The 26438-nt window shown below is 42.1% G+C and overlaps 1 long non-coding RNA gene across 1 annotated transcript in view; it reads left to right on the forward strand.

The window, feature by feature from the left end:
• LOC121100722 overlaps positions 1-25595 on the forward strand; it is a 131045-nt gene extending 105450 nt beyond the window's left edge. The window contains exon 3 of the long non-coding RNA XR_005832502.1: positions 24410-25595. This is a non-coding gene — a long non-coding RNA (uncharacterized LOC121100722). The remainder of the gene's footprint in view (positions 1-24409) is intronic.
• The last annotated feature ends 843 nt before the right edge of the window (positions 25596-26438 follow it).

Here is a 26438-nt window from a genome sequence, read left to right on the forward strand (position 1 = left end):
ATCCTCTGTAAGGAAAGCTTTGCCAGAAACTTCCCCAGCAGATTTCCCACCATGTCTCTGTGGCCAGAGTGGTGTGACGTGCTCGTGCCTAAACCATCATTGGCAGGTGGCGTGGGGTTCCTACAATTCATTTAGTCCAGTCGGACCCACCTCCAGCCTTGGATGGGATGGCTCTCCTCTGAGGAGGAAGGTGGATCCCTGAATACACTTGGAGTTTTGTTAACGAGAGAAAAGAAAGGAATGGATGTTAGGGGGAACACATAGGGGTCGACCCCCCAAGTGTCTTCTGACATTGACTGCTTTTCACCATTATGGCTTTGACCCCTCTAGCTTTCTGGGTCTGTCAATGATCTTCTGAGATCGTCTTTCATTAATTTCATCACCACCCCCCACTGACTTCAATTAAGTCAGAAGTTTGTTGTGATTGGGTCAGTTGGCTTTTTGAGGTCCAGATTCATTTGATATAGAATAACTTGATATTAGCTATATAAACTACTTAACATATAAAAGGCATAAATCAAATACAGTTTCTTCAAGGAATTGTTAAAGACCACCAGTCTACCAACATATCACCTTAGTTACCACCTCAGCAGGGAGAAATCACTCAATGACGAAATGAAGAACATTAGAAAAAAAGGCTGGCATGTATCCTCCGTTACATGATCCAGAGCTCTTGGCCATGCCTTATCTGTGCTTAGATATGATCACAGGCCTCGTTCCAGACTGTTCTCCAACTTACCAGGATCTCTCCCTAGAATCTGCACCTCTGTTTCATTCCCCACTCCTTCTGCTTCCCTGCTTGACTCCTAATTACAGTTTGTGTCACCACTGAAATCCTGTAGGCACAGTGAGTACCTTGTATTCTTTCAGACCACCAGAAGACACCTGTCATAGTGCTTATCACACTTCATTTTAAGACTTGTTTTATTGTCGTTCTCTACTTTTAAGACCATATATAAGCTCATGAGCTGTACAGACTACATTCGTGTGCTTACCCTTGCACCTGCACTGCTTACCCCATGGGAGAGGGTCACTGATCATTTTGTTTCTTAATGAGTGAATGACCTAATAGCATCTGTCAACATTACAGCAGAACATTCTGTGGTATCATCTGGCAGATCCACCGTTTTTTAACTCAGTACCACAGAATACAACTTGTCATTGTCTTGTCCCAATCCATGGGCCTGGGGCTGAAAAAGATCCATCTGATTCCCACAGGGAGATGGTTTATACCCCCATCAGTGGTACCTATGATCGTTGTCAGTTGCACAACTCCTTTGTTAGTTTTGTGCTCATTTCTATGGTGACCTTGTTTATGGCAAACAATACTTGTTTTCCATTTTCAACAGTAATTTCTTTTGTTTCCTTTTTAACAAAAAAATATTTTAAATAAAGCTTTGTATATAATAGCCAAAAACTAAAAGCAGTCCAAATGTCCACCAGCAGGTGAATGGATGAATTGTGGCATATCTATACAAAAGAATATTCTATTAATAATAATTTATCAAAAAGCAGTAAAAAGGAACAAGCCATCGACAGATGAATGGATAAAGAAGTGGCGGTATATGTCTATAATGGAATATTACTCAGCTATCAAAAAGGATGAAATCTTAACATTTACATCAACATGGATGGAACTGGAGGGTATAATGCTGAGCAAGATAAGTTAATCAGAGAAAGATAGTTATATGGTTTCACTCATGTGGAATATGAGAAATAGTGCAGAGGATCATAGGGGAAGGGAGGGAAAATGGAATGGGAAGAAATCAGAGTGGGAGACAAACCATGAGAGACTCTTAACTATGGGAAACAAACTGAGGGTTGCTGGAGGGGAAGGGACCAGGGTAACTGGGTGATGGACATTAAGGAGGGCACGTGATATGATGAGCACTGGGTGTTATATGCAACTGATGAGTCACTGAACTCTACCCCTGCAACTAATGATGTACTATATGTTGGCTAATTGCGTTTAAATTTAAAAAAGGAACAAACTATTGATATATGCAACAATGTGGATGAATTTCAAAATTATGCACAAACAAGGCAGGCAAAAAAGTACATATTTTTCCATAAAATTCTGGAAAATGCAAACCAATATGTAGCGACAGAAAGCAAATTAATGGTTGCTTGAGCGTGGGTACAAAAGGAGGCATGGATTTTAAAGAAGCATAAACTGTAGGGAGTGATGGATCTGTTCTTTATTCGTTATCTTGGTTGTGGTCATGGTAGACAACAAGACCAGTTTTGACATGATCAAAAGTGATCAAGTTGTATATCTTAAATATGTGCAGGTCCTTGTGTTTCAGTATTTCCTCAAAGTTGTTTTTAAAAAAACAGGTTTTATAGGGCCGTGGGAGTCACTGAAACAAAGTTTAAATTAAACTCTAAATACAATGGGGAGCTACTAATGGGTTCTAAACAAAGGAAGGGCATGATTAGATTTAATATCTAATGTGACAGAGACACTCAAGTTTTTTAAATCTCTTACGTGACCTAACCTCGAGTATCTCAACGTAAGGCAGCCACAGAACACTCAACTGATACTTGCTTATAGTAACTGTTCTGACTTTGGATTCGTTGGAGTATTTGCTCTCTTAAATGGAGAGAAAGGTCAAGGCTGGAGTGGGGATACCACAGTGATGTGGGTGCACATTGAGCAAGCAACAGGCAGAAAATGTGAAACCAAACCTTCCTCTTCCCACAATGGACTGAGGAAGAACTAACCACCACAGCGGCAGAGCTCATTTACTGGGTGCTTCCTACATAAAATCTACAATATAACATCTGTTCTTTCTAATAGTTCTTTGAAAAGAATTGACGTACCCAGGAGACTAGAGGAAGCAAATCTCTGTCCCAGCCCTTTCATAGAGGAAGAGAAAGGAGCCAGGAAATGTTAGATCAGGAAGTCTGATTTTGATAGCAAGTAAGGATCCTAAGAGATGAATAAGGGATGAGCTCACCCCCATTGTGGCTCCAGCTTGCCGTCACCGCTGCTTGAGAGAGCACAGCGCCTTTGAGAGAGCCTCAACAGTCGTGCTTAGAAGACGGGGTATGAAAAGAAGTGGTGGAACATCTAAGGTAATAAGAAGAACCCTGGGATTGAAAATCTCCTGAAATCCAAAATCATTACCTTAAATCCAATGGTTTGTTTAGGCCTCGAGTTTAAGCATTAATGGCTAAGGGTTAAGAAGAGAGGAGGGACGGACTCCGTGTCAACTGCAACTTGTTTCCGAGGCACTTAAAAGCCCTTAAAGAGGCACTTTGGAACTATCTTCAACTTACCCAGTTGTCACTGACAGAACCTTTTCCTAACACTTGTCAACTAGGATACTGCTCTGGTTGAGGTAGAAATTTTACACATTGTTTTATCACTCAATTCATCATGACACTGTATAAACAGTCTGACCAAACCCAGTCTGTTGTCAATGCTGGGAAATGCCTCTTAACTCCCACTCTGACAGGAAGTCACCACTGTTGGTTTAGCTAATAGAATTTCTTAAAAGTTCCTTTGACACAGCTGCTGGAAGTTGCGCTTTATCCTCCTCTTCATGAGTGAGACTTCCTTTCAAATGGCTCCTACTCGCGCACATGTATGAAGTGCCTGCCACGGACAGGACCAGGAGCACCAAGGAGGGCATGCTGCCTGGCTCAACGTGTAAGGGTGGCCTGGCACCTGGGGTCTCAGGCGGTGTAGGACAGTCGAGAAAGCGCAGAATTGGCGAAATCGCGTTGCCATCCGTGTCTGAATGATAAAGGCAAAAGAGATCCCTTCAAGTGGAACCTGCCTTTAAGTTAAATACAAATCTAGCTGAGAGAGTGGACTTTTCAAGGACGTACTTCAAGCGAAGGAATTAAAAAATGAAAACATGGTCGCTTCCGGAATTGTTAGAACCAGGAATTGTGGCCTACGGTAGTGCTGCCTCCCTAAGATGATAAAGTCCTAAAGATGAAGGGAGGTGTCACAGCTCTTCTTTGTCCGGTGCCCAAAAGACAGTTTGTTCCTAGGAAAACAAAGACATAGACCCAACTGCAGAAAAAGTTGAAGACTGCCCTTTGGCTGGATATCGCAGTCCTTAGCGCCTCTCCTCCCTGAGAGATGGGGATACAAGAGAACTTAATAAACATAGATTTTCTCTGGCTTCTATATAAATACGGTCAGAAGATGGGAATCTAACTTGTGGGACTCTGAGTCATTCTCTTGTGTGAAATCATGAAAGCACGAATTTCATAACGGCAGCGATCTATATTTGTATTATTCTCTACTGTCTTCCCAGTGCCCGGCTCCTCATAGATGCTCAGTAAATTTTTTTTGAATAAAATCAAGAAAATATATGTTCCCACTTGTGTAAAAAACAGAAAAGAAAACATGAATTTCTGGCAACGTTTAAGAAACAGGAGTTATTTCTGAGAAGAAGAGGAGGAAGAAATTTTATTTTCCAGCTTTTTTCACGTTTAAATTTTTTCTTGTGAATTTGAATCACCTTTATAATTAGGGTGAAAGACTAGTTGAAAAGAAAGCACTCCTTAATTCCTTTTGAGAAATGGGCTTTAGCAGAATTAAAAAAAAAAAAAAAAAAAAAAAAAAAAAAAAGGTCTTTTCCCCTTTGACCTGAAGAGCAGCCTTGCCCCTGGGGAAAGGGGAGGGGAGAGGGAGGGGGTGGGGGAGGACGGAGGTCAGAGACCAGAAACTTAGCGCAGCCTCTGAGTAAGTCTCACGGGGTGTTTGTGTCAATGCCTGTGGTTCCTAACCTCTGAGAAATATTGAAGAGGGCTACTTCAAGGAATATTTTGGAGTTAAAGTGATAAAATTAAAAAAACGAAGGCATTTAGCATAAAGAGGAGGGAATCTGGAGGCAGGTTGCCTGAGTCTGAGCCCTGCTTCTTCTCTTGCTAGCTGTATCATTGATCTTCATCAGCTCAATTTGCTAGGCCTCAACCTCCCCATCTGCCAAATAGGGATGAGAGCTGTACCCGGTTCCTCAGGTTGCTGGGAAGATAGACCCAGTCGACGCTCTCAGGCCCCTAGAGTGATGTTTGGCATCGTCATCCTCTCAATGTGCGTCAGCTTTTACAGATGCAGAGGAGCCCAGAAAAAAAAATGAAGTTCAAAAACACCATGGATATTGATGCAAATTCATGTGCATCAGCCTGTCTGCGTTCTTTTCTATGAATGCAGAAACCTAATAATACCCTTTTTCTTTCCTTTTGTGCATATTAAATTGTTCTCTGTTTGACATAGGTACAATTTCATTTTGCAACTGGTAGACGTAAGGGCAGCCCCAGAGGTGAGACATAAAAGATCCCATGGTGTAATGAGAGTCTTTGCATTAAAGTGAGCATTGCAATGTCTTCTCATTTTACCTCTAAACAGACTCATTTAAGAGGAAAGACAGGAAAGCAAAAATCCAAACATGAGGTAAGTGGCTACCCTTGACGGTACAGACGACTTGGGCTGTGTTTTGTGAACACGCCTGTTTGTTCACCAAAAGACAGATAGTAATATAGATTTCAAAAGAAACTGCAGGGCTTACTCTGAGTGTGGGTGGCTGGGTGGATTTCAGAGCCTAAAACTTCAGTTTCTGTGATCTGCCCACTTAGAGTAATTGGAGGTCCTAGCCCAGTTTCCGGGATGGTCTCCTAAAGGAGGTAACCGAAGACGCAGGGGGCACGGCCACCCCTCGTCCTGAAGCCAACTGGTATTTCCCCTGCACACTTTCTCTGTTGTGCATCTATTAAATGTACCTTTTCTGTCTGCCCTTCTCCCCCTCAGGGAACATGTTCCTGGCTAGTCTTTGATTCATCCTTCCCCTCATTTCCAATGAAAAGCATCTACTCAACCTAAAGTAAAATAAACATTATGGGTCAAATCAATCCAAGTGACTTGAATATCAAAGTCGCCCCCCCCACCCAGCAAAAAAAAAAAAAAAATCTCCACGGAGTATCAATTTTGGCTTTCTGCTCTGTTTTCTTTGGGTACTAATCAGAAACACATTACTACTATTGCTCAGTCTTAGAGGGAATATTTTCATCATGTTTTTTTCTCTACATCTTTCATCACTGATTTTTTTTTTAACATGAGAAAATTTGGCTTATCTTTTATTCCTTCCAAATAGAGACTTATTTGTGCTATGATATATGACATTGAATAATTAAAATTATCTGGCAGGGCTGTGAGGCCATCGTGTCCCATTCCCAGTTGCCTGCCCCTGTTCCCTACAGCTGGCCTCCCCTCCCCAGTCTGTCAGCATTGAGGTACAGACACAGATCTCCCCAAGTAGCCACACAATCTGAATTTACCCTTTGCCCAGCAGTTCCTCCTGCCCCACTGGGATTGTTGCACTGGTGTGTGTTCACCTAACAGCTGCTCCACATAGAAGGAAAGCTGTCAGTGTGCAGAGCAGGGGCTGCTCAAGTAAGCCAGAGAGGGACGCATCCTGCCCCCGGTTTGAGGTGACTTGTCCCAAGGTTCATCTTTGTTTCTCCATGAAACTGTTAGACATCCCCATGAAATCAGAAGTCCTTGGACTTCTAGGAATGAAGAGGTAACATCAACTACCACTTGAGTACTTTTTATGAACCAAGGTCTTCCTAAACAGTTTATGTCGATTAATTCAATCAATCCTCCCAATAGCTCTATAGAGTAGGTGGTATTATTACCCCCCATTTTACAGGTGAAGAAACTGAGGCTCAGAGACATTACGTAACCTGTCCAAGGTCACACAGTAGTAAGCTGAGGCTCTGGGAGACTTAGCAACTAGCCCACCAGTTGAATCTCTGAGATGTCCCTCACCCAAGTTCCCTCCCCAGGCCCTGCTCTGGAGAAACTGGTCATTGTGTGCTTCTCCTATTCCCTCCACACATTCCATCCTATCATCTGTACCTCTTTACTGTTCTTATCTATTTGTACTGTGTCTCTTTCTTCTGGTCCTCTAGGTTGGGGACCTGTTGTACTGACCTGTAGATTCCCAGGACCTAGCATATCCTTGGCACTTAATCCCACTGCAAGTGGTTTTCTTCCCTTATTTTAATTCTGATCATTTGGTAGCAACTACCAGTAGAGCTGTGTTGAGGATGCTTCTGAGCAAGTGTGCAGTCGTTGGGGAGGGAGTGATAAGCCATGGCTTATCTTGGGAGGGAGTGTAGCAGACCTCTGCAACTCATTCACTATCTCTCATTCCAGGGGTCCTCTCAGGGTCCAGAACAGTGCACACTCTGTTTGGTCATTTGTGACTATTCTGAGCATTTTGAGCAGTTTTGAGTTGTCTATTCCAGTGCCCTATAGAGTCAAGAATGTTTCACCCATAAACCCCAGCACTTTCAGAATTACTGCTGGACTGTGATTCTAACCACATTGTCTGAAAAAAAAAAAAAAATCACCATTCCTAACGTCCTTTTGATTACAATACTCGGGAATATCGGTCTTTGGAAATCTAGCCAAACCATAGCAAATCAGAAAAAGACCAAAGCTATGGACAGAGATTTGAGAATTTTTGTGCATGGGTGGGTTTAGACAGCAGGGTAAGAGATGAGTACAGAAAAAGGCAGATCCTTGGGGCAAATGTCAGGCACACAGGTTGGAGGAGATTCTGGGAGGAAAGGGGAAGCCGAGGGGTTCAGGGAGTTTGAAGACCAGAGTTCACCCAGTCCAAATGCTGTGAAGAATGGTACCAGGCCCCTGGAATGGAAAGATCTGTAAGAAGCAGCCCCACAGCACACCAAGCAAGAAGTAGTGTGAGCATTGTCTGTAAAGAATTTACAAATAACACAACAAATAAAAGTTTATTGCCTTTTAGGGGAACCTGGGTGGCTCAGTCAGTTAAACGTCTGACTCTTGTTTGCGGCTCAGGTCATGATCTCAGGGTCCTGAGATCGAGCCCCTCGACAGGCTCCATGCTGGGCATGGAGCCTGCTTAATATTCTATTTCTCCCTCTCCCTCTGCACCCCCACCACCCTGTTCATGTGCTCTCTCTCTCAAAAACCAAACAAACAAACAAAAAACCCCACAAAATATCGCCTTTTATTATCACCATGTGCTAGGAATTCTAAATAATGCCAGTGATGAAATACTCTTCCCTCAAAAAATCTCTTGTTGATCAAAGCTGTAATCAGTTACTGCAGTTACAGTTGAGTTTTGGTAATAAACATGTAAGATTCATATTAGCAGAATTCAACTTCCTATCTTTTTTTTTTTTTTTTAAAGATTTTGTTTATTTATTTGACAGAGATAGAGACAGCCAGCGAGAGAGGGAACACAGGCAGGGGGAGTGGGAGAGGAAGAAACAGGCTCCTAGCAGAGGAGCCTGATGTGGGGCTCGATCCCATAACGCTGGGATCACGCCCTGAGCCAAAGGCAGATGCTTAACCGCTGTGCCACCCAGGCGCCCCTCAACTTCCTATCTTTAATGGATGTCTTTGTATTGCACATGGGAGATAATTCAGAGAATTCCCAATTATATAATTGCTACCTGTTTTCTTTTCTAATGTAGGTTTGTTACATTATTTGAGTGTGCTTCAGCTCAGTGTGTCTCCAAACCCTTGATACCACATATTCCTGGGTTGAAACAGGAGATATAAAATTAAAAATGATAATACGCGGATTGTAAAAATGAAGAAATACAATTTGAGTTATTTCAACGCTGCCATTCTCTGTAAACACATGGAATTATTTGTATTTAAAATTATGTGACAGGAGAGGCCCTTGGGGGGCTCAGTTGGTTAAGCGACCTACTCTTGATTTCGGCTCAGATCATGATCTCATGGGGTCGGCTCCTGGGATCAAGCCCAGTGTCAGGCTCTGTGCTCAGCAGGGAGACTGTTTGAAGAATCTCTCCCTTCTCTCTCTGCCCCTCCTCCCGCTCACATATTGCTCTCTCTCTCTCTCTCTCTCCCACCCCCAAATAAATAAATACATCTTTAAAATTATTTGACTGGAGAACCATTTAAAGGTTGCTAGAATTGATCTCAAATAAGCAAAGACGTGGACATTATTGTAATTTCTGTAGTTTATTGTAAAGTGGGACTTTTCTGAGTGTCTGCCAAACTTGTAATTCAGAATTTTTCTCTATATATGTTTCATGCAAAAGAAACTTTTCAAAATTAAGATTTTTTTAATGTGTTCTGCAATCCGCCATAAGAGACGATAGATTGACAAATCTGATTATCCATCCAAGCAACAAGAATTTGTGAGCAGAGCTACTCTGATAAAATCATTGGCAAAGGTGCAAGAGTCAAGGAAACAAATTGTAATACTGACATTCATTTCTGTGGTAGATCAATTAGTAGGTACGAGACTTCCCTTTTGCTCAAAAAATACAGGAATGTAATTAAAACGCATTGGTCCAGTTACCTTTTGGTGCATCGTAATACTAGATTTTTTCTATTTTTTACTGGCATGAACACATATAATACTCTATTCTACATAAAACACAGTAACAGAAACTTTTTGCTCTCTGCATTTCTTTTCTGGCCGCGATGATTGATTTTGTTTCGTGATTATGACTGGAAATAGTGCAGTCATACTGAGAAGGAAGAGGTTTCGCTCAGGGTGGTCTCCTTGGGGTGTCAGAGCCGCATCCACCCCGGAGGCTTCTGCAGCCCCGCCGGGAGGGACCCAGCACAAGCAGATAAGGTTCAGGAAAGGGTGCGGGTGATATGCAAAAGAGCGTGTGCAGGTAGGATTGGGGGCGCAAGGTGTCCAGTTCTGCTGGGGGGAGAGTTGGGTGGGGAGTTTTCAGGAAGACCTGGGTAGAGGGGCTGTTATCTAGCTGCGGGAGTTGGGGCAAGTGCCAGGGCCATGCTTCCTGTCAAGTGCTGAAGTGCAGAAGGCTGAAGGGACCTGTGGTAAAGGATGCACTTTCCTCCACTTACAAAGCCCTGAGCCTTGAGCAGGTTATGTAATGTCTCCGCGCCCGCCTGTAAAAAAGAAAAACAAGAGTGAAAACAGGACTGCCGGTAGAATTCGAGAACAGGGCTTAGAACACAAAGAGCGTGCTTGAATAACAGTGGGGAGGAACTCTGGGAGGGATGGCAGCAACCGTCAGCCTGTAAAGGTAAAGGAATGAGTGGCCGGCAGCAGAGATTCAGGTCCCAGGAGATCCAGCCGCACTTCTAGAAGTGAGGCCCTGAATGGCTCGAAATGCTACCGAAGATGGCGATGGAGGGAAGGGAATAGACCTTGTGGATCCTGTCATGTCTTCATCCAGCTATTCTAGGTGGTCTCCCGCCTGCCCCATCCATCTCTATCAACCCGTGTTTTATTTTCTGCATAGCGCTTGACCAAACTTCTTGACGTGGTCTTGTTTGTTTCTTTGTTTACCGTCCTCCCTTTCCACCTTAGAATGTAAATTTGCAGGGAACAGCATTTTGACTGTCTTATCCACCTTTGTGTCTGCAAAGCCTGGAATTATCCCTGGCCACCACTCAAATACCTGTTAAATGAATTACTTGTTGAATTGGTGTCCTATCCCCTCATTACCACCTAAAGGAAGGGGTGATTTGAGCTTATTTGCCAGCAGAGAGAAAGAATCCAGACGTGGGGGAAACCTTGACGAACCGGAGAGAAGGAATTATTAGGAGCCGCAGATAAAAAGCACAGGTGGAGGATGAGAGAGGAGAGGATAGAGAATATTTCTTGCCCTGAGTATCGGATTTCATCTAGAGCTGACTAATATCCCTCTAGCTTTCACTCTCAGACAGCTGGGCTCTGATACTTGTGTGATTAGGCACTTGCTATAATTAATCATCTTTATAAAATAGCTCAGAGGGTTCTACCCAGCAAGTAGCCGTCCTGCCTCGTTAAGGTCCTCCACAGCCTTTCATTTATGTGTTGGTTTGCTCCCTAAAATAAGCTGACTTTTCTTACTCTTAGCAACTCTAAGATGAAGGAGTGGTTTGCATGAATCTTGTTTAGATAGTTCCATGTGCGCATGGAAAGAAGTGAGCATCTGAGTCTCCGGAAAGTGTTTAACAGAAAGGAAAATGTCCACCTGTGGGTAGGAAGTTACAGCTAAGGAAGGACTAGCAGAAAAGGGAGATTTCCCTGACTTCTCAGCTTTAACACCAGTAAATATATACCCCAAAGTATAGCATTATGCTGCATGTGAAGGCCACATAGTTCACCCTGTATTTTAATGAATGCATAGAGACGATACCTTTCCTTTGACATTTATCTTTAATATAGTTATTTATCTTTGGAAAGGAGTCTTAATGGAACACTTGGCAAAGATAAAAATCATTCCATGACCGTTGATGCAGAAATGCATAAAATTCTGGGATCTGCAGCAAACTGCGTGATAAACATTAAACCAAAACTACAGAAGTGATCAAAAGATATTTTTCTAGACTTTGGCAGTGGTAAATAATATAAGTTGAATTTGTTTTTCCGTGTAATTACTATTGGTGAAATCAGACGATTTGATAAACAATAACAATGTCATGAGTGTTTCTTTGAGAAGTTAGAAAAGAAGACATCTGAGTAAAATAAAAAAAATTCCCAATCCCAGTAGGAGTATCACTGAGCCAGGGGATCCAGTCTCCATTTGCCTTTTTCATCGTAATGTTACATTTGTTATTTTTTTTAAAGATTTTATTTATTTATTTGACAGAGAGAGAGACAGCCAGCGAGAGAGGGAACACAAGCAGGGGGAGGGGCAGAGGAAGAAGCAGGCTCCCAGCGGAGGAGCCTGATGTGGGGCTAGATCCTAGAACGCCAGGATCACTCCCTGAGCCGAAGGCAGACGCTTAACGACTGAGCCACCCAGGCGCCCCACATTTGTTACATTTTTTAAAACTGTCATAACTATATGTATGAAACACAACAACATAAAATTTTCAGTTTCTGCCTTTCTTTATTCCCAACGAATATTTGATTAATTAATTTTTGAATTACTGCTGTATCTCCTCAATCCCGTCTAATGAGCTCCTTTGTCAGCAGTGAGAATCTGGAGATGGGGAAGAGCTTGACCATATTAAAAAGCAAGAATCATTGGAAGCCTTCATTGCCGATGTTTGCCCTTATTCATTCAACCAACGTTGATCAAGCTTCTTTCTCATGGTAGGCATTTTTAGAGACCCTGGGGATGGATGGGTAAATGTGCTGAAGACTCTGCCCTCCTGCATAAGCTCGTGTAGACAGAAGGGAGATAAAAAAGACAGGAAAGCTGAGGACAGAGCAGTGGAGCACATTGAGAACCTGACAGAGCAGTAAAAACAAGGCGAAGAGACTAAGAAGCACCTTGTAGGGCAGAAGGGAAACAAGAAGAGCTTGGAATCATGAGAGCTTTCAAGATCCTGGCTTTGAGAAGGAGGGCATGGTCACTGGGGGCAACTGCTATTGCAAGAGACCAAATACAGTGAAGGCAAAGCACTGGCCACTGGATTTGGAAAGATTCCAGTAGGCTAAGAGGTTGAAAAGAGCAAATCAGTGGAGTTGTTGGGGACAAAAGCCATCTAAAGAGAATAAAGAGAGAAATGGGAGGTCCCAATGCAGAAGCATTAGGTTTCAACAACTTTGATTATAAAGGGAATTTTGTAAATGAAGTTTGTCTGGAAACTAGATGAGTTCACGTCAGAAGACAGTAAGTCACAAGGACAGTGGTAAGACGGGAGACCCAGAGCCCCTCAGCTCACCTTCACCTCTTCGTGGTCATGCAGAAATTGAAGCCTGATGTGTCAGATTTCCAATTTTTAAAGAAAATCTAGAAGGCCGTAGAGTTTTTAATCTCCCAATTGTACATGTTGACTCAATTTATTTTAAAAATTCATGTGACAATCAAATCACATCTGTGGGCCAGATGGTTGAACAAATGAAAAGCCCTGGTCTAGTGATTTGAGCTGCCGGGGAAGTTGGATGCCTGTCTTCTGCTCTCACTTAGACTTCTCTTCTCTTTCTGAGTAATACCCACCTCACATACTTACTTTTCTGTATTCTGCTCTCAAGTGGAAAAAATGTTAACCACTCGATGCTTGTCTAAGTCATACTGAATAACTGCTTTTACCTTTTCTCAATTGAATTGATGAGTTGTTTTGATTTCTTTGATTAAATGTTTGTTAAACCAACAGTAAACAAGCAGAAAACTTTTAAAAAGCAATAGCATTTACCTTTTTTCTCTTTCACAGTAAGAACACTCAAGATCTATTCTCTTAGCAAATTTCAAGTACACAATACAGTTTTGTCAACTATAGTCACATTGCTGTACACCAGTTCTCCAGAGCTTATTCATCTCACAAAGCTGAAAATTTGTACATCTTGACCAACGTCTCCCCATTTCCCCCTTCCCCAGCTCCTGGCAACCACTATTCTACTCCTTGTTTCTATGAGTTTGACTGTTTTGGATTCCACGTACAAGTGAGATCATACAGTATTTATCCTTCTATGACTGGCTTATTTCACTTAGCATAATGCTCTCAAGGTTCATTCATCCATGTTGTCACAAATGGCAGGACTTCCTTCATTTTTAAAGCTGAAAAATATTTCATTGTGTGTGTATCTTACATTTTCTTTACCCATTCATCTGTAGATGAACATTGAGTTTTTCCCCTGGCTTGGCTCTTATGACTATCAGTGAATATTTCACAGTGTATATGTATATTGGGTCATCAGGTTGTACACCTTAAATACATTTAATTTTTTATTATCAATTATACCTCAATAAAGCTGGGGGAAAAAAGAATGGTGGGAAATTACCCGTAGGTTACATACACCCTCCATGTGGGTGAGGGGACAGAACGAACTGTGTCTGGGCAGCTGCTGGGCATTCCAACAAATGGAAGATGCTCTACTCCTATATTACATACACTGCACCATTCTCCAATGGTAAATAAATATAGCATTATTTAAAACAAAAAGCAGTAACGTTTTCAATAGCAGTAAAGATAACATCAAATATAGAGAGTGTAGAAAGGTAACAAAATCAAGCAAAACCTCTACACAAAAAAAACTTGCAAAACATTATTAGCAGAAAGCAGTAATGATGTTAAATAAATGGAAAGATATTCCATGTTCCATGATTGGAGTTTTCAATATATGAATGATGTCATTTCTTTCCCAATGGATCTTTTCATTCAGTCACTGGCCTTGCAGTAGGCAGTCCCAACCAAAATTCCAGAAAGCTTTTCAGATCCTAAAATTTAAATGGCAATGAAAAAGGCAAAGAGCACCAAAGTAACACTAAAGAAGAACAAAGTTGGATTTCAAGATTCATTGTAAAGCTACAATAAATAAAACTGTGGTGTTGGCATTAGTATAGACAAGTAGTGGAACAGAACAGAGAATACAGGAATAGATCCATGGATATGTAATCACTTGAATTATGACAAGTGGCTTTTTCTTGGTGCTAGGACAGTTAGAAATTGAATTTTTATCAACCATACACAAAAATCAATCCAGTTATATTTTCAACTTAAGTATGAGAGGCAAAACAATAAAATACCTGTAAGAAAACATTGGAGAATATCTTCACAATCTTGAAGTAGCCAAATATTTTTTTTAAAGATTTATTTATTTTTGAGAGAGAAAGAAATGTGTGCAGTGGCGAGGGGCAGAGGGAGAGAGAATCACAAGCAGACTCCCTGATGAGCATGGAGCCCAGAAGTGGTACTTGGTCTCAAGACCCAGAGATCATGGCTTGAGCTGAAATCAAGAGTCTGATGCTCAACTGACTGAGCCACCCAGGTGCTCCTGAGGTAGCCAAAGATTTTATTTTAAGACTTTATTTATTTGAGAGAGAGGAAGAACACAAGCAAGCACCAGCAGGGGGAGGAGCAGAGGGAGAGGGACAAGAAGACTCCCCACTGAGCGCAGAGTCCGACTCAGAGCTTGATCCCAGGACCGTGAGATAATGACCTGAGGCAAAACCAAGAGTCTGACTCTCAACTAACTGAGCCACCCAGGCACCTCCAGATTTTTAAACAAGGCACAAAAAAGCATTAAAGTACCATAAAAGAAAAGATGGATTAATTGGATCACATTAAAATGAGAAGTTATATGCATCAAAAACTATCTTTAGGAGAGTAAAAAGGCAGGCCACAGAGTGGGAGAATATATTTGCATTGCATATACTATTTGAACAAAGCAGCCATATCTAAAATATGGAAGTCCTGCAAAGGGAAAAAGGACCAATAACCTGATAAAAGAAAAAAATGGGCAAAGGATTTAAAGGGCACTTCACAAAAGAAGATATTTGTATTACCAAAAAACACTTGAACAGGTGATCAACAATATTAGTCATCAGAGAAATGCAAGCTAAAGCCACAGTGAGATACATTACAGACCCACCAGAAGGGCTACCATTTAAAAGACTGATAATTTCAAGTTGCTGGCAAGTATGAGGAGCTACTGAAGCTCATACTGCTGAGAGGAATGTAAACTGGTATAACCACTTGCAAAACATCGGTAGTTCCTACTAACGTCGAACGATACATTGGGATTTTACTCACAACCCACCAATTCTATTTCTAGGGTATTCCTAATAGAAGTTTGTGCTTGTACACCAAAGGATATAGTCAAGACTATTAATAACAACATTACTTTTAAGAGCTCCCAACCCAAATATCTGTCGACAGAAGAATGAATAAAGTGTGTTGTGTCCATGTAATGCTCTTTAGCAAGATAACAAACAGATTTAAACTACATGCAGGGATATGGATGAATCTCTCAAGCACAACATTGAGCAAAAGAAGCCAGAGGCAAGTGAACACATACTGTATAATTCCATTACATAAAGTCCAAAATCTGGCGAAACTTATCCATGGTAACTAAAGTGAGGGTGACCCTTACCCTTTTAAGGGTAGTGATTGGGAGGGTCTATGAGGATCTTTTGGGGTCATGCTAATACATTCTTTCCTGCTCTTGGTGGTGGTGTTCACATTATGAAAATTCATCATACTGGACACTTACGATCTGTGCACTTTATGTGTTTTCATTCAATAAAAGTTTTCTTGTAGAGACACTTAGTGAGCACCTGTGGTGAACCAGCCATGATAAAACTCTAGGGAGCATGGCAGTAAACAAAAGGAACATTGACTTCATGGAACTTAGTCCTATGAGGGATTAAATGAGCTAGCTCTTTTTTTCCATCGTGTAGAAATGACAAACCATTGAAGCTTGGAGATAGATGTACAGAAAATGCAAATTTAGAGGCTATTCCCTCGCTTGGGCATTTGTAAGAAATGGTAGACTTTCACTTTCCCTGAAATTACATTCACTGTCTCTTCCTCACCCGTTCACAAAGGTAGAAGTGTTCTTTGCCCTGTCAGAAGCTCATCCTTCCACCTCTCTTCTATATCTTTCAACATGATTTACATGAATTGTTGTTTTTCGTTTACATGAATGTTTCCCCCACTAGGCTGAATTTTTTGAGAGCAGAGGAGTACTATGACCATCCTTAATCCTCATGCCTAGCAGAGTGCTGGATTTATACTAGATACGCTGTCAATATTAGCTGGATGGATGGCTGAATGGATGCAAACATACAATTTCTACATAGGATACTTAAGATTCTTTCCTTTTACTTCTGATGGATCTTAAAAATACATTCGAACAATCCTTCAGTCATTTCCTGGTATGTCAGCTGATTGAAGACTGAGAAGAAGGGATATCATCTGCTGATATAGAGTGTTCCCTTCTCATAATTTCTAACACTGCCCAATATATGATAGTTATCTCAGTCACTAGGTGACTCCAAGTGACTCCAGCCTGTGTGAACTGATTAGCTACTAGCACCAAGCTACTAAAGATTCTAAAGTCAGTACTTTACAGCCCTCAAAATGTTTTTTCTATAACCATTAGGTGTTCTTTAATACAAGTTCCTCAATGTGAACTTTCATAGCAAAATAAATTTAGACACGTGACAAAAAAGAGTGAATTAGTGATACGGCACTTAAAAATAACATCGTATGGGGGTGCCTGGGTGGCACAGTGGGCTAAGTGTCCAGCTCTTGGTTTTGGCTCAGGTTGTGATCTCAGGGTTGTGAGATTGAGCCCTGCATCAGACTCCCATGCTCAGCACAGAGTCTGCTTGAGATTCTCTCTCTCTCCCTCTGTTCCTCCTACTCAAGCGCTCTCTCGCTCTCTCTCAAATAAATAAATAAATCTTAAAAAAAATAACATCATCTATAACCTAGCAAACCAGTCCCCCAAGCTTACAAAAGCATCTAATAATCTTGTTTGGGATACTTTGTGAAGTATCTCCCCATGATAACTTTCCATACCCTTGGCCTGAATGGGCCCTCAAAAGTCACCTGCTCCCATGGGAGCCCATCCCACCAGTCACTGTTGACTGGACAAGGGCTGGACACTGGGCACAAGCAGAGCCTGAGAGTTTGAAATTAGGATCAAGGGAAAGAGACTTAGTCTTTCCACTTGACTAGTATTGTACTGTTTAATTTTGAGAGCCATGAGGCACCAAGTTGTGCCATGATGACTGGGAGCAGCAGAGTAAGACTGAGACTTGTGGAGAGAAGCAGAGGAAAGAGACGGGGAAAGGCTATGGCCTGAGTTCTCAATGGTTTGCCATTTCCAGGTATTTCTGAGGCCAGGCTATGTGCTTCTTGCCACCAGGTTCTGTAAGGTAAGATTCTTTCATAAAAATATTCCTTTATGTGTAGCTTGAGTTGGTTTTTGTAACTTAAACTAGGATGTCCTAAGTCATATTTTTTCATTCTGTTGTTTTGTAAGGGGGCATGAATGGCTTCTAAATCTTCTGTTAGGCTTCGCTAGGTTTGATTTATTTATAAGGCTAATCCATGATCATGGCAAAAGCATATGAAGTGAGAGGTAAAAATCTCCCCTCATCCTTAGTCCCTAAATAACTATCCTTAACAGAACCTTATATATCTCCTAAGAAAATTTTTATGAATATACAGGCAGATGTATTTATAGCCTATTTTACATAAGTGGAATCATTTTATAAATGTCCTGCAGCTTGTTTTTTTAATATGGATATGTTCCAGTGTGAGAAAATATAGATCTGTTTTATTTATAAAGGCTGTTTGGTATTCCATTGTATGGAAATGCTGTCATTTATTTAATATATTCCCTAGGATTTAGGTTTTGTGGGGTTTTTTTAGTCTTTAGCATTACGATCCATGCTACAGTGTCTGGCCCATATATCTCTTGAGTATTTTCATGAGTCTATTTGAAGTATAAATTCCTAAATTATAATTGCTGGGGCCCATGATTTAGGCACTTTTAAGGTCAACGAATACTGTTTAATTGCCCCCCCCAACCATGAGTCTAACTTTGAAGAAAGGGGTATTAGAACCACCTCTAAATGTGGCCAGAAAGGGCGTGGTGTGGTGACTCAGAAGAGGCATGGAAACATTCAAGTGTGAAAGGGAATACGGTTTTGTGTGACAGAAGCCGAAACGGTGTTTGATTCTTCCTCATCTGATAAAACCAAGGCCAGTGAGTTCTTAATGGGCCGTGTTGAGTCACCGTGCTGTAGATTCACATTCACCCACATCCTGCCCGCTAGAGTGAGACGTGACAATGAAAGCTCGGTCCTTCTGTGGTTGAGAATTCGTGAACTCAGGAGATGCAGGGAGATGGGAATTCTCCCTGTAACCCTCTGCTCCCTTCCAAAAGTCCTTCTGAATAAAATGGGAAAACAGTAAGGATTTCTCCATCACCTAAAGGTTAATATGGCACTTAGGGGTTTAGAAAGCACTTTTCAGTCTTCAGAAGTCTCTGGGAAAGCTAAAACTACAATACCCATCTTGCAGACAATGAAACTAAAAACCAGAAGTATTTGATGACTCTCCCATTAATAGAACCAGTAAGTTTTAGAGTCTGGATTCAAACCAAGGGCTTCTGGTTACAAAACAGGCTGCCTTTAAGCAGTGCCACTTAGCTGAAATAGCTGATTTTGACCCCCAAAATAAACCATTTATTTGTAGCTAGTACAAGCCCTTTGTTAAGCAATAATTAGCTTTTCAGTTGGGTATTTGGGAGTCATGGAAACACAGCTCCAGGGAATGAGCAAGGGTCTATTAGGGTTTGAATCCTCGAGGTTCCTCTCTCAGGTTCTTGGGTCAAAACCCACCATGTCAGAAAAGAATGAATGCCACTCAGCTGAGAGTGTATTGAACAGGGACTCTTAGGAAAGACATGAGTAAATACTTCTGATAATCAGTCAAGAAGTCCTAAATTAGCAAAGCTTTCTGAGAAACTTTGACATGTTAAGAAACCCTTACAACTATAGAGCTGGTTTTCTGTAACCACTTACTGTTCCTCTGCGCGCGTGCGCGCGCACACACACACACACACACACACACACACACACAAAAGCTACCAAAGGTCATTCTTACATTTTCTTGTGGTTTGAGTTCTGTTGCCAAATCAGCAGCAGTAAATGTTGGCACACAGGGGCATACCACATTCTGTGTCCGGTTGCCCTGGGTCTCCGTTGGGAAACCCAGTTCCCTCAAGTGACAAGGGCTTTGCCTTGCAATAATGAGTGTTAAAAATAGATGCGTACCAGCAAAAGGAACAGCCATGGGAAGTGGGTTTTGGCATTTCCTTTGGTCATATGTGCATCTGTTACCCGCCAACTGATTTCTAGAATGTGATTACGGATAGCTTACAGTAATAATTTTTACACCAAATACCTAATTAATAAAAATATATGACTTTTCAGAAGTAAGAAAGCAAATTATCCTGAAGAATTGAAGAATCTATCAGGATGATTCAGACCCTAAAATAAATCAGCATAAATTCTAGGCCTAAATATTCAAGGAGTTCACCTCCCTTCCTCCCACCCTTCTTAATCTACATGCTTTCCATTGGTGATCTCATTCAGAACCACGATATGCTGGTGGCTGCACAGCTCCATCCCCAGGCCTAGACCTTTCCACTGAGCTCGAACCTTGTGTAGCCACCTGCCCTCCACATCTCCAGTAACTGTGGAATAAGTGTCTCAGACTTCCCCACAAATCCTCTTTCTTTCCTCATTTTCCACAAGAGAGTAAATGACACCATTATTCACCCAGTTGCTCAAGTTCACCCTTGATTCCACTTTTTCCCCCGTTATCCAGTTCATCAGCAGGATGATCTTCATCTTCCCATATCCACAGCTGCTCTTCTAGTCCAGGCCTCCTCCATTTCCCACCTGGACTGCTAAAATGTGCCTGCTGTTGCTCCTGACCCCTGACAGCCTATTCTCCCTACTAAAACCCACTCGTGTCTTCCCATCACACTTAGAGTAAAGTACAAATGCCTTATCAAGACCTATAATACTATACAGGGTCTAGCTCCTGCCTACCTGTTGGCCTCCTCCTTACCTCATCGCACTCCATGGAGGCTCATAGGCTCCTGTGGCCTTGTTTCTGTTCCTCAAACATACCACGCTTGTCTCCTAGGGCATTTGCTGCTTCTCCTTCCTGGAATGTTCTTCACCCGGATCTCTACTGTCTGGTTCCCTTTGTCATTCAGGTCTCAGTACAACCACCACTTCCTCAGGCCTTCCCTGAGCACACAAATCTGTATGACTCCTTCCACTCTTCATCCTTATCACATCTCTAACGTCGCCATGTTCTGTTTTCTACATGGTTCTCATCAGTACCTGAAATTAACTTTTCTTTTTAAGTTTTGGTCTCCTCTGTTAGAAGGTGGATTCTTTGAGGATCAGGGACTTTGTCTAACCCCTCCCTGATTTCCCCAAAGCTGGCCAAATCGAATGAACCCTTGACTGACTTTGGAGACATGGACAAAGTCTGACAGAGTCAGAATAAGGCTGAGTAACTCTAAATGACAAGTGTCATTATGTATCCAATCTCTGCCTCCTCTAAGAATTTCTTCTGGTTATGGAAATAAAGATTCTAGCCAGGGTGACATGAAAAAATGAGGCAGTTTTGTCACAAACTTAATCTAACTTACAGTTTCATGTTTCCAGACGCGTAAAGAACAGAAAGCTGGTGACAGATTCATGTTTTCATTTATTTTGCAAGTATTTATTGAGAGCCTATTATATGCAGAGACTGGGGTAGGTAGTAAGAATTCAGTGGTGAATGAGACAGTAGTCTCTGCTTGTATGGAACTCATAGTCAGGTGGAGGGGACATGATTCACAATTAGCTACAGAAATCAATGTTCAATTATTTTGTGATGGGAACAAGGAGGAAAACACAGGATGCCATGACAGGGAGACCTGTGTACTCTGGAGATTCAGAGAAGGACTCCCTGGGGAACTGCCATGCTGGGGCAGCTTTGGCAAACTGGCAGAACAGCATCCACCAGGCCAATCCTTGTTCCTCTGTCATTTCCCTTCTCCTTCCTTCTGTTGCCATTCTCTTCGCTAGAAAGAAGGGCATCTTCTCTACACAAGCAGCACAAGGTCGGGTGACCCCACTGCATGTGACAGTTGGTCCTGTGTGACCTGTCTTGGGCGGCGAGGGGAAAAGCAAATGACCCATCTGAGCCAGCTTACCTATGGTATCCTCACCCTTGTCCTTGCACATCCTCCCTGAAAATCAGCATATAGCCAAGAACTTATCCAGTCAGTAACAATACCTCCATAACTAACTAGTACTACTACCTCATCATCTTCCTCATTGATTAGCATTTACTTAGAGCTTCCTGTGTACCAGCTAACGTCCTAAGCATATACGTTCCTGATCTCTTTCCATCTTCACCACTATTGTGGTAGCTACAGCCATTCATGTCCCTTTTCAGAAGAGAAAACCAATATACCAGTAATTTAAGCAGCTTGCCCAGGGTCACACAAGAAAGTGACCAACCCAGAGTTTAACCCACTTCAAAATCATGCTTAGCCCCCACTTTTAAGCCATTTGTCTCCAGTAGAAATCAAACCCTGGAAGCTTCTCTAGAGCAATCTGATTTACTCAAGAAGTTGAAAGAGATACATCTGGGGTCCTACCATCCCTGAGATAATTTGGAATGGAAGGAGAAGGCTCATTTATATTCAAGGCTTTGTGTCACTTGATTTTACAGGATGTGAGCCTTTCAGAGTAAACTGTTTACTAGTTACATTTTGTACTTTCAAAGGCACATTGTGCTTTGAAGATAAGACCTTATTTATTCTCAGAAAATTTATTTGAGTCAGAAACCATTGTCACCACTTTGCAGATAAAGCAACTGAGGCAGAGGAATGACAAACCAATATGGGCCGAATCTCCTAAGTTGTTTCAGAAGCCGGTGACAAACTGCAGGTCCAATCTTTGTGCCCAAGGCCAGTCACCCAACATCTCTGAGCTTCAGCTTCCTTATTCACAACATGAGGGACCTAGGCAGGGGCTTCTCTGAGAATTTCACTCTTCACCAAATTTACAGTACCCAGTACTGCGTGTTGTGGTCCCCAGTTAGCCCTGCCTGCCCAGTGAGGGTGCTTTTTTCTTTGGGTGCCAGTTTGCCAAAACGCTGGTGAGGAACCGCTCTCCCTTGAGCGCCCAAGGGCAGCTCCCCAGCCAGGGGCTTTCAGGCCCTGTGGATCAGTACCCTACCCTGCTGCATTCAAAGGGAGAGGTATGGTTTCCCAAAGGAACATGAGGTGTCATTAAGCAAAACCCACCTACATCTGCCACCAGGGATAGTCTTCAAAGTGCTGGAGAACTTCAGCTTTCTCCAAACCTGGATGCAAGGAGCCCCAGACGTGGGTTCAGTGAGGCGAGTGATACCTTTAAACAGGAAGGCAGGAAGGGCATCACAGGGGAACAAAGGATTGATACAGAGCTGAGCATCTTGTTTTGAGGTTCACAGTAAGGCTCTGAGGAGCGGAAGCAGACCATCTGGCTCTTCTTCCAAATTTTCTTCTATCTCTTCTCCATTTTTGCTCCAAAGTCTGCACCAGGTGGCTATGTTCTTCTACTGTAAAAGGAAGGTTTATTTTCAGTTTTGGTTTTGAACGTCCCAAACAAAGTGATTTATAAGGAAGATCCCTACTGTCTCATCCTTCATTAAGGAATGAAGAAAGGAAAAATCTGGGTCAATTTAAGGCCATTTAGGTGAGAGGAAACAAATGTGACCCCAAGCCAGAAAACCGCTGGTGAGATAACGGAAGAGAACAGCAGTGGCTAGTACTCTAGACCAGACATTGCAGAGGTGTCCAGAGAGCTGGTTTGGGCCCTCGGATGTGTGTTATTCAGCCAGCACGATGAGTCTTTTTAATTAAGGTAATTGCCAACATTTAAAAGTTAAATATTTCATACAAAAAGATTTTGCATGGGGACGTGAGGCTAAAATGGAGGGGCGTGTATTCCCTCTGAGCCGTCACCATCCTCCCTCCTCCACATCCCGTCACGCCCGCTCTCCATTAAGGTTAGCTGCTAGGCCCCCAGAGCCGGCTGTATTTTGCAGCCTCTGCCCTAGATAGTTCTTCTACAACACCGACAGTCAGTGCAGGCATCTCTCTGGACTTTCGTGCTCACTCTGGAAACTGAGCTGCTCCTCAGAACATTGTTAGAACCTGCGTTGTTTATCTCGTTGTGCTTTGTCAGCCCTCACTCTGAGGAAGAGGACCTAAATCGATACCCAGTCTAGTAGGAGAAAACAAGATCCATTATACGTGGGGTTTACATCTCTCTTAGGCCACTGCTGCCAGACCCAGGGGTTCAATGCGAACTCTTAAAGGAAAGTGAGTCAGGGAGTATGGGATGGAATGAGATCTGCCAGGCAGGGAACACGGCCAGCTTCTAGAAAATGCCAAAGCCTGGATGGGGCAAGGTGGAAGAAGGGATGTACCGGCTAAAACCATGAGCCCCACAGAGAAACTACAGAATAATACAGAAAAGTAACAAGAAAGGTATCCGAAATATTTCTGGTCAAGTGACCATTTACCAGTTCTATTTATTGGCAAATTTAAGCCATTTTAGAATGTTAATAAATTTTAGATTACAGAATTGTTTTCAATAAATAAATCTATTCATTCAACAAGCATTTATTGAATCCCTACTGTGTGTCAGACACTGTCCTAGGGTTTAGAAAGGCTGAGCATGGAGATGAGCAAAGTTTAGTTTTAACTTGTTATTTTTATTTGTTTAGTTCATCAGTATGAATTTTGGCCTGAGTTTTCCCTACATCTCTGTAATATGTGACAGTAAAATCCTAGAGTAGTAATTTCAGGATTTGAGTCAGAGTAGCCTTTGACATGGGTAACAGATTCACCTCATGGCGTGGTGGGGAATTGCCCACTCAGTAAAAAGCTTTTAACACCACCTTGCATACATATATTTGTCTATAAGTTACATAATATAATATAGTATATAACATATTATATATTACATGTAATTTTGCATGTAACGTATATCGTATATACTAATATATAGTAATATGTATATTTTGCACTTGTGCACTTTCTGGGGTATATCACCCCATGGTGGAGAAGCCTGGACTAAGCAACCCACTCCTAAAAATTTTGTGGGACTGTATGACCAGCATATCAAATGTTCACATCCACAGGAACTTGGATGGTCTTCACTGATCCTATAAGTGGATGAAAGATTGTCAGCTCAACACCTTCCCAAGGCTGAGAAGGTCCCAAGTGATCCTCTAACACACTTTACTCACAGAGCACAGACGGATCTTCCCAAAAAGTAAGCCTGTTTGTGGAACTCCACTGCTTGCAGTCCTTTGGCAGCTGTCCTTGCGTTTCAGTCACAAAGCACAGAACACCAGAAGGGTCCTTCAAGCCCCTGACTCTGCGGCAGCACCACCTCACCCACCCCATGGCCTCCCCCAGGAGCTCCTCTGCCCTGAGGGCCCTTCGCCCACATTGCACCTTGCACGTCACTTTCTAGGGTCCTGTCCCCAACCTTCTCATTCTCAGTCCAGGCACCCATTAATATTCTCTCATCATATTTCAGATATTTCCTTTACAGCAGTTAGAATAATTGAGAATCACAAATACATTTGTATGTTTCTGTTTAACGCCTATCTCCCCAGTAGACTGTAAGCTCTTCAAAGAGGAAGTACTTGGGGCGTTTGTAGCTGCTGGGTGGGCCGGCTGGGTGGATGGCATTTAGCATACGCTCAGTAAAGATTTATTAGAGGAAAAAAGGAAAGGAAAGAAGGATGCAATTGATTCCTTTATAAATAGACAAGCATGTACCTATATATTTTCAGAGTACTGAGAAAGAACAAGAAAGTTCCTGATAGATTCTGGCAAAAATGTTGGTGAGTTTTCCTAATAACACCCACCAGTGAGACCAACCAGTAAATGTGTCTATAATTACAGGAAAAGAAAAAAAAATGTCAAGGAAGGTAGGCCAGCATTGACTTTTTTTAAGTCATCAAAAAAAGTAATCTAGGCGTTCTTATGTTCTTGGCTCATGATAGACACTAAAAAAAAGTTGTCAGAAGACTGAATGAATGAACAAATGATTAAACAAGATGTAAGAGGCCAGAAAATAGGAAATACTACAAAAATATAAATAATATTCAATGATGATAAACCAGCTACATGAAAATAGTAGGGAAATAGATGTTACGAAAATAGTAACACATTAGAAATATAATAGTAGTAAATATTTATGTAATGGTTACTTCATACCAGGCCCCACTTCAGAGACTTCACATATATTAACTCATTTCATTCTCACACCCATCCTTAGAAGATAGGTTCTATTATTATCCCCATTGTATAGACAGGGAAACTGAGGCACAGTGACTTCGCCTTGCACCTGAAGTCTTGCAGACAGTAGGTGACAGACTGAGAGTCCCTGCCAAGGGCACCTGGCTCCCGTCCTCCAAGGGTCTCAAGTATTGTGTTGATACTACTGTTTTCAACTACATGAAAACATGTACACACACTGTGACATCTGTTGTTTCAAAGGGCAAATTTCTTCTCACCCATGGCCCCTAAGGAGCTTGATTCCAGATTTTTATTTGTATGATATTTAAAAAGGGCTGTTAATCTTTGAGGTTAACATGTGTGTCATGGAAAGGAAAGAATGCCCTGACTTTCTAAGCGGGTGGATGAATGCCACCCAACATTATAAACCTTTATAGAAGGAGATTCATGCACTTAGCAAATTTTTATTTTATATCCACTAAGTTGGAGTTGCTGCTAGGACCTGGGGCTTGACCAGCTATCCAGAAAAGCATCGTTGTTGGCCTCAAGGACTTTATGGTTGGGCAGAGGAGACAGACAGGAAAAGAAGTAAGTCCTCATTGATGAGTGTGGTGAGAGCAGGTAGGGAAGAAAGGTCAAAGGTCGAGGTGCTAGGTGCAGGGAGAAGTGAGCAGCTGGGTCAGGGAGGGCTCTGGAGACTTTGTCCCAGCCCTCAGCATGTGTTCGCCCCGCAGGCCAGAGGAGACACTTCTGCACTCAAATCTAGCCCTTTCCCACCCCGTGAGATTTGTGACCTTGGGCAAGTCAGGGCATCTCTCAGCACCTCCATGTTCAAGTCTGTAAAATAGGGATAGTATGACTACTCACCTCATGAATGTAACGTGAGGATTAAGTGAGACAATAATTGTATAGTGCTAA

The sequence above is a fragment of the Ursus maritimus genome, unplaced genomic scaffold (genome assembly GCF_017311325.1).
Source record: "Ursus maritimus isolate PB19 unplaced genomic scaffold, ASM1731132v1 scaffold_5, whole genome shotgun sequence".
Classification (NCBI taxonomy): domain Eukaryota; kingdom Metazoa; phylum Chordata; class Mammalia; order Carnivora; family Ursidae; genus Ursus; species Ursus maritimus.